General features: G+C 45.3%; 1 long non-coding RNA gene across 1 annotated transcript; it reads right to left on the reverse strand.

Moving 5' to 3' along the window:
- Window positions 1-706: 706 nt before the first annotated feature.
- LOC119367379 lies at window positions 707-3,970 on the reverse strand. The gene is made up of 6 exons (XR_005176277.1): window positions 3,814-3,970; window positions 3,596-3,744; window positions 2,385-2,501; window positions 2,181-2,260; window positions 1,516-1,570; window positions 707-1,007 (listed from the first exon to the last, which is right to left on the reverse strand). It is a non-coding gene; the product is annotated as an uncharacterized LOC119367379 (long non-coding RNA).
- Between the last annotated feature and the right edge of the window lie 4,422 nt (window positions 3,971-8,392).

The following is an 8,392-nucleotide window of genomic DNA, read 5'->3' on the forward strand; positions in this document are numbered from 1 at the left end:
AGTTTACATTGCAATCTTCATGGGACCGATCGCTCACTTCGGTTAGACCGAAACGTTACGAAGGGAAACAAAGAGATTACAATCCCATCTCGGTGAGACCGAGATCCCTATCGGTGAGACCGATTTGCCTAGGGTTTGTGGCAGTGGCTATGACATCTGAACTCGCTAGAGCCGGATAGAAAGAATCGGTGTGACCGATTTTGGCTTTCACTACAGGAATCAGGTAATTTGCCGTCTGTGCTTCACAGACGGCAAAGACAGAATACATGACGGCAAAGAGTTTGCCGTCAACAGCAGACGGCAAAGTGTGTCGGCAAAGGGTAAATCGGCAAAGCCATACTTTGCCGTCAGCTTTATGTCAGGCTGACGGCAAAGGCTTTGCCGTCAGTTTTCACACTTCACCGTCACTCTTTACATCCTGACGGCAAAGAAAAGCACTTGACGGCTTGACATCCTAACAAACGGCGTTAGATACTTTGTTGTCAGCCTGCAGATGGCAAAGAGCTGAGCACTTTGCTGTCAATAGCAGTCAGTCTACAGACGGCAAAGAGCTGAGCACTTTGCCATCAGCAGACAGACGGCAAAGTACTCATTTGCTGACGGCAAAATTCTGTACAGATTTAAAAAAAAAACATACCTCAACAATTCAATAGACCATATATATCACAAATATAACAGCAATGTTCCATAGAAACAAAAGAAACCATAGCAAATGTCCATATATATATCATAGGGTGTCACAAAGTGTTGCATATGAGATCACAAAGTAGACTAAACCATCACAAAGTATCACATCTAGCTGGGCATCTTCAAGTCATGTACTACTCTAGGAATTAGCCTCACGACCATCAGCTCTACACACACATGCTAAACTCCAACTATGCTACTGGAAAGGAAACCACACACAACTACTCGCTATGTCGAGGAGATTCAAACACCACATCAGGTTAACTGTAGCTCCGTGCAACCAATCATTGTTGCTGCTCCATCCCTTATTCACATGCCCACTGCAATTAACCAAACAAAAAAGAGGTTCAGACATAGATTTATCATATCAAATAGCTTCAGACTCAAGAGCATCATTCATCATACTAAAGGGATTTTTTCAGTCAAATAAACTTGTCAAGCATATAACAGCATCCTAATAGACAAGAACATATTGACACCAAATCTGAACTAGCCTAGTACAGGAATAAATATGACATGTACAACATCTCCTAGTACGGCTACAGATCCTAGTAAACATCATTTAGCAGGAGCAAACATGACATGCAAAACATGAGCAAGTATTTACATGCAGAGCAGCAGGAGCAAATTAAATATTTGTTAGAACCAAATCTGAACTAGCCACATACATGTACAACTGCTCGTCAGGAAAAAGAGCAATATGAGAGGAACCTAGTGGCCTCATACAATTCAATCAAGCAGTATATCAACCACAAGAATAGAAACCAGAGCAGAGCATGCATAAGTTGGGGAAATAAAACCGAGTCGAGAGGGAGGGATCAACCTTACCTGGTGGTTGATCGTCGGCTCGGCCGTGGGGTCGTGTACTGCTCATCGTCCTTGTCTATTTTGTTCATGGACAGCGCCCACCCACAGCAATTAACCAAAAAGGAAAAAGGTTCAGACTTTGAAATTCATCGTACCAAAGCCATTTTTTTATGTCAAACAAATAAACTTGTCAAGAACTTGACACTCTAAATAAGACACCCCCTTATCATCTAAATCTTGAGAAATCAGAGGCCCAAAGAAAAAACTTCCAAAATAGTAAAACAAAAAGAATATTAAGATAACTAGTTATGTAATAACATGCAACACAAACCGTACACAAACTAGTGAAACTGTTGCATGAGATGAAAATTAGCCAAGATTACATGATCTTGAATCCATGGTTGATGCATGTTATCAAATAGAATCAACTGCAATTTTCTCATAACAATTCATATTCTGGTTTTTGTATTGGATAAACAGTGAACATATGCAAGAGCCATTTGCTTCATACCCATTACTGCTTGAATCAGTAGTTAATACTGTCTTGTATTATTATTTCACTCAAGGAGATAAATAAATGAAGTTTTGGCAGTAGTGCAGAGGCAAAAGGAGAAATAAAGAGGGAAATAAAGAGGCAAACTGAGAACACATCCAACACAGGAGACCTTAGAAGCAAGAATATTCACCTGGATTCCTATATTATAGAGCATCCTTACTGTACTGAACTCTCCGTCTTCCTTCTCCAATTTCAAAATCAAGGGCAGTGCTGCAAATAAATAGTTCAAGAGAGAAGAGAAAGAAGTTACAAACTCATATACCGGTTTATCAAAAAAGTGCAAAGCAGTGAGGTTTACATGGCCATATAGAAGTAAGATCACAGCAGTATATACCTTCCAACTCTACCAGCAACACGGCCATGGGACTTTGAGGAAAAACTCAAAATCGGATGTATGTCGGGGCAGTGCTTGACCCTATACTTATATAGTAACTTCACCATGGATGCATATCTGTCATGCATGCAAGCAGCAGGTCGACCAAGAGAAAAAATGTGTTGGCTGTAGGAAAGATAAATCATAACACAAGAAAACCATGGATACATGTATTAACAAATGCCATTAGGAGCGTGACCAGCAGCAAAATAACATCAAAGGAAGAAGCTTGAATGATACAAAACAGGAATTGAAATACAGTGCATTTTCCAAAAGGATACTAACCCCAAAGCCCATAATTAATCAACCCATAAATATTAAAATAAAAATAGAAGCCTCCTACGTGCATAGATAATAAGACCTAACATGGCCAATGGCAAGGAATTGCCTCACAGCGTATCATGACATCAATGAGAATATGGCATCTGTTTCGATCGCATAGATCCTTCCTCAATCATTAAGTATATCATAAAAGCAGGAATACCAAAACCTGAAAGTCTGTGAGGGATGACAAAATACTAATTGGCATTGTACATTTATTTTCACTAAAGTGATGGCACAACCCAGAGCCTACCCGTGTCTCAGTTCTGATAAAGTGTGTAATCAGAAAACTATTTCAGTTCTGTAGAGCAACCCAAACCATGTACCCCCATCTACTCATTGTAGAAAGATTACCCGCTCATGAGAACCTGGAAAGCAATGAAGAAACCAATTGGATATTATCAAGTTCATCTTATACTTCCTGGATCCATGGGAGCACAGACGACAAACATATAATGTGTAACCTTGTAGAGAGGTGTTGTGTTAGGTGTTACATATAATTAGTTGTGTGGATTTGAACTGCAGACATACCTGGATACAACCAAAGTAATAACTATGCATTGATAAAGAGAAGAGTATGGTTGTTTAATGCCCCTGCCAAAACATGAACATCCTCTTGCCAGAAAAAAATAGTAGAAGGGAGCAGTCATAAATTATTATTATTTAATAGAAGGAGCAGTCGTAATTGTTGTGCCCAAACATGTATTTTGTACCATTATTGAGAATACATATTTTAAGAACATCAATCTCATAATATAACACAGGAAATAATTTGAATGCAGAGTACTCCAACATAGAACATACAACCCTAGGATTAACTGCATAGAATGAAGGGAAGGGAAGGGTCGGACCTGTCCTTGACGAGCTGCTCCATGGCGTGCCTCTCCTAACGAGCACAAGCAGGTCCTGTCCCGGCGCGGATCTGGCCGCCGCCAACATGGCCGGACGGCTAGGGTTGGAGGAAGGGAGGCCATGGTGGTGCTTCTGCTGCTGGCCGCACCTATAGAGACGACGAGAGACGGGGGGTCAAAGAAAGAGTCGGAGAAGAGAAGGGGAAGTAACACCGTACCGCCGTCGTCGAGGTAGCCACCGTCGTTGTCGTCGCCGTCTGTCACCATGGCCCGGCGGCTAGGGTTTCCAGCGCGAAGAGTGAGGGAGGGCGGGCGGATCTGAGCGCGAAGAGTGAGGGAGGGTGGGCGGATCTGAGCACGTGAGGGAGGGAGTGAGCTAGGGTTTTGGGCTAGCGGCGGCGGGCGTGGGGGGAGGCCACCAAAGGAATCGGGGCAGAGAGGAGAGAATAAGAGAGAGGGCCGGCTCGGGCAGAGGCTTTGCCTCCTCAGCGGATAGGCTGGTGGGCCAGTGTGCCGAGGCCCAGTGGCCCATATGGCCTTTGCCGTCAGTCCCCAGTAACGCACAGACGGCAAAGACGGGCTCCCGTTTTCCCACCGTCACCTGCACTCATTTTGCCGTCTTCAAATCTTTGTCGTTAGCTAACATCTGTCTTTGCCGTCAGCTGGAAACAAACACAGACGGCAAAGTATGCATTTGCCGTCAGCAAAACAAAAATAGACGGCAAAGTATATCTTTGTCGTCGGTTGTTCTTTGTCGTCAGCCACTGACGGCAAAGTATGTCTTTGCCGTCTGCCCCGATGAAAAGCTGACGGCAAAGTGTAGTACTAACAGCAAATTAGCTGATTCCTGTAGTGTTTAGGTTTAGGTCATATGTGGATGTGAGAAAGTAGTTGAGGGTTTTGGAGCATATCACTAAGCACATGAAGAAAGAGGCTCATTAAGCAACACCTCATCCCTCCTTGATAGTATTGGCTTTTCCTATAGACACAATGTGATCTTGGATCACTGAAATATAAAATGAAGAGTCTTGAGCTTTTGAGCTTGAGCCAATCCTTTGTCCTTGATATTTTGAGGGATCCACTTTCATCATCCATGCCATGCCATTCATTGAGCTTTCCTGAAATATATGTCTTGGAATAGCATTAGCTCAATGAGCTATATGTTGTTATGAATTACCAAAACCACCTAGGGATAGTTGCACTTTCAGGGCTGCTGGTCCACCACGACAGACTGGGAGGCTAAAAATACAAGTTGTATGGTGCAGAGGCAAGTAAAAACGCTATCGAGAGCCATCCACTTAAGAAAAAAATCGCTCCTAATGTGCTTCTTCATTCGTGCCGCCAGCCCCCTCTTTAATCCAGTTCACTCGGGGATCTGGTATCATTTTTTCTAGAGGGCGAACAAGTATTAGCTAGGCCTATGTTTTGTATTTTAACATTTGTAGCCCACGACATACGGAGATAGTGGTTTCAACTTATTTTTTGAGGTCCATACCGGCCTATGGGCTTTTTCTTAAAGATCGGTAGCCCAATGTATTTTTTAATAAAACGCATGTCTATGTTCTATTTATCTATATATAAGTATAATAATGATGTGTCCAATTTATGTTTTGCCTTCTAACCACATTATATATATTTATATTATTACTATTATCGTATATTTTATAGAGACTTATATATACATTATAAAAACATCCCACGTGTTATTAACTTATAAAAGTAAATGTTTCACGGAAGTTGGCAAGGAAAATCCTGGTTGTTTTTGACTCACAGGCAAGGAAAATCCTGGTGATTGCGTACAAAAGTTTGCGAAGATTATAAGGACCAATTTAATAATAACGCGCTCATTTTTATTTTGAGCAATAACTCGCTAATTTGTTAATTATATATAAAAATGTGCCTCTCCAGTTTATTCTTTGATTTTTTTTTGAATTCTGTTTTGAGCGGTTGTTTGAAATTATTAATCGTTGTCCTAGCTAGAAGTTGGACTGTACTTTTAACAAACTGTAAATGGGCTGTAGTAAATTCCATTAGAATTAAAAAATGGGTTGTACATTCTTACAAATCGCAAATGGGCTATATGTTCTCTGCCAAATCCGAGCTGTGGGCCTACTAAGTTGACGCGTACCAAGGGCTTTGTCAACTTAGTCAATATAAACGATAGTAACTACAGTGACCGTACGATGTCCATCCAACGGCCGTAGTGCTTCTTCAACCTCTGGTCTTCTTGCTCCAGCCGCCCAAAGCAGCGTCCATCGTGCCGCGTGCTCCTGCCTCTCGTGGCCTGCTGTGATGCCGCGGAGGCCTCACCGCCCCTTACTACTCCCACCGCTGGCCCAGGGCATCCCTCTACTCACCCACACCCCCTGTTATTCTGCGGCGACGGCAGCCTCATGCCGCAGCCGAACTAGTGAACTCTCGTACTCCTCTCCGCGTGGGCATCCACTGCCACGTCTTCCCCGGCTCCGTGTCTTCCCCTTCCTAGGCCTCGCCGTCGTCCACCGCCTTGGTGTTCTTGGTGCGACATGGTTAATATGGTCAATGACCGACTTCCATCAGAAGAGTACTGTACGTGGAGAGGCTGACAGCTGGGTCCACGGCCACAGCCCAGTTTTTTTTTGTGATTTGCCAAGTAAGTCACTTTGTTAGGCCTGTTGGGCTGCAAATCTTTCAAGACGAGCAGAGCTTCATTCGGTTGGCAAAGAAAATGGCCTATCAGTAATGAGAAATGGGTTGTACATTTTTAAAACACATCAAACCGGCAATTAGTTTCAAATTTCTTTTTTTCATTTTGAGATTTTAAATAGCATTGATTTTTATGCGTGGACAATTTGTTGGATTTTATATTGATATACATTTATTTTTAAAATCAGTTTGAACGTGACTCGAAATTTCGGGATTAAAAACAGTTCGGACTGCACCGAAATATGCAAAATTTCGTATAATTTTTTAACCGTGGCCACAATATGGGCTGTAATGCTAACAAAAAGAATATGGGCTCAAAAGAACCTTAAAAATTAGCAAATGGGTTGTAAATTATTAGAAATAATGGCAGATGGGATGTATGTTGTTTTCCACAGATTTGAGGCTTTCCTAAAAAAAGGTTGACGCACAAGCAGTAACTGTTGGATTTCCATCCAACAGCCGTCGTGCTTCTTCAATCTCTGCTCTTCCTGCTCCAGCCGCTTAAACAAGCGCCGGCGGGACTGCCTGCTCCCTCCTCCCCGCGGCCGGCTGTGCTGCCGCGTAGGCCTCATCGCCCCACCGTACTCCCATCACTGGCCTAGCCATCCCTCTACTCACCCACACCTGCTGTTATTCTCCAGCGACGGCAGACGAACCAGTAAACCCTCGTACAGTCGTACCCCCCTCCGCTTGGGAAACAACTGCTGAGTCTTCCCTGCCTCCGTGTCGTTCCCTTCCTAGGCCTTGCCGTCGTCCACCGCCCTGGTGCTCTCGGCGCGGCCTGGTCAACATGGTCAACGACCGACATGCATCTGAAATGGACTGTACGTGGAGAGGCTAACAGTTGGGTCCACGGCCGCAGCAAGGAAGTGCCTCCTTATTACGCACAAAATAATTATTCCTCCACCTGACAGCAGGGACCCACCTGACATGCCACCGTTTTTCGCGAAAAAAACGTTTCCCTCCTGACTGCTGGGACCCACCAGCTACATCTTCGCACGCAAGGAAGTGCGTCCGGGCAAAAAAAACGATTTGACCCCCTGACTGCTGGGACCTACCAGCGACATCTTCGGATGCAAGGAAGTGCCTGACAGTCGGGACCCACCCGATCGAAGCGTACGTAGCGTTGTCATTCTGGTCGCGAACGTGTACGTACATATATACTGGTGGATGTAGAGGTGCGCACATGTCGAAGTAGAGGCGTGCAAGTGTCATAGTAGAGACGCGCACGTAGCATGTACACGTACGTACAACGGCCAGTGCGCAAGAAAGAAAATACGGCCACGTATGTGTACATACGGGCGGGGTCTCAAACGCCTACTCGCGCATATATACGTACGGCCAGGGCTTGTGTACATGGCTGGGTCGGAACTGAGAAACAACGTCGTCGTCGTATTCATGAGGAGCCAACCAGCTGGGTCAGAACGAAATGCGTGGTTGTGTTCATCGGGAGGGCTTGGACGGAACAGGCGATGGAAACGAGGCCTGGCGTACCGCAGAACGGAGGAAACAGCCTTGTATTCGACCGGCCACGTTCGAAACGGGATCCTGTTCATCGGGAGGGGTGTGATGTACCGCAAAACGGAGGAAACGGACCTCCTACGGTCGAAACGGGGGTCCTGTTGATCGGGAGGGGTGTGACGTACCGCAAAACGGACGAAACGGACTTGTGTTGGAGTGCTACGGTCGAAACGGGGTCCTGTTCATCGGGAGGGGTGTGGCGTACTGCAAAACGGGACTCCACGGGATACTGTTCATCTCCACCATCGACCACCTCCAGCCTCCACGGGCTACTGTTCATCCACCGTCGACCTCCTCCAGCCTCCACCTACGACTGTTCATCCATGGGCTCATGTTCATCCAGCCTCCACCGTGCGCTACTCCACCGGCTACTGTTCGACCACCCCTCTCCACGGACTCCTGTTCAACCACCCCTCCACAGGCTACTGTTCATCCACCCCTCCACCGTCTACTGTTCATCCTGCCCTCCACGGGGTCGTCCTGTTCATCCAGCCCTCCACGGGGTCCTGTTCATCCAGCCCCAACCGTCTCGATCGATCGGGGTCCTGTTCATCTAGAGGCAACGCCATGGGTCCTGTTCATCCACTCCCA

The sequence above is a fragment of the Triticum dicoccoides genome, chromosome 2B, assembly GCF_002162155.2.
Source record: "Triticum dicoccoides isolate Atlit2015 ecotype Zavitan chromosome 2B, WEW_v2.0, whole genome shotgun sequence".
NCBI lineage: Eukaryota > Viridiplantae > Streptophyta > Magnoliopsida > Poales > Poaceae > Triticum > Triticum dicoccoides.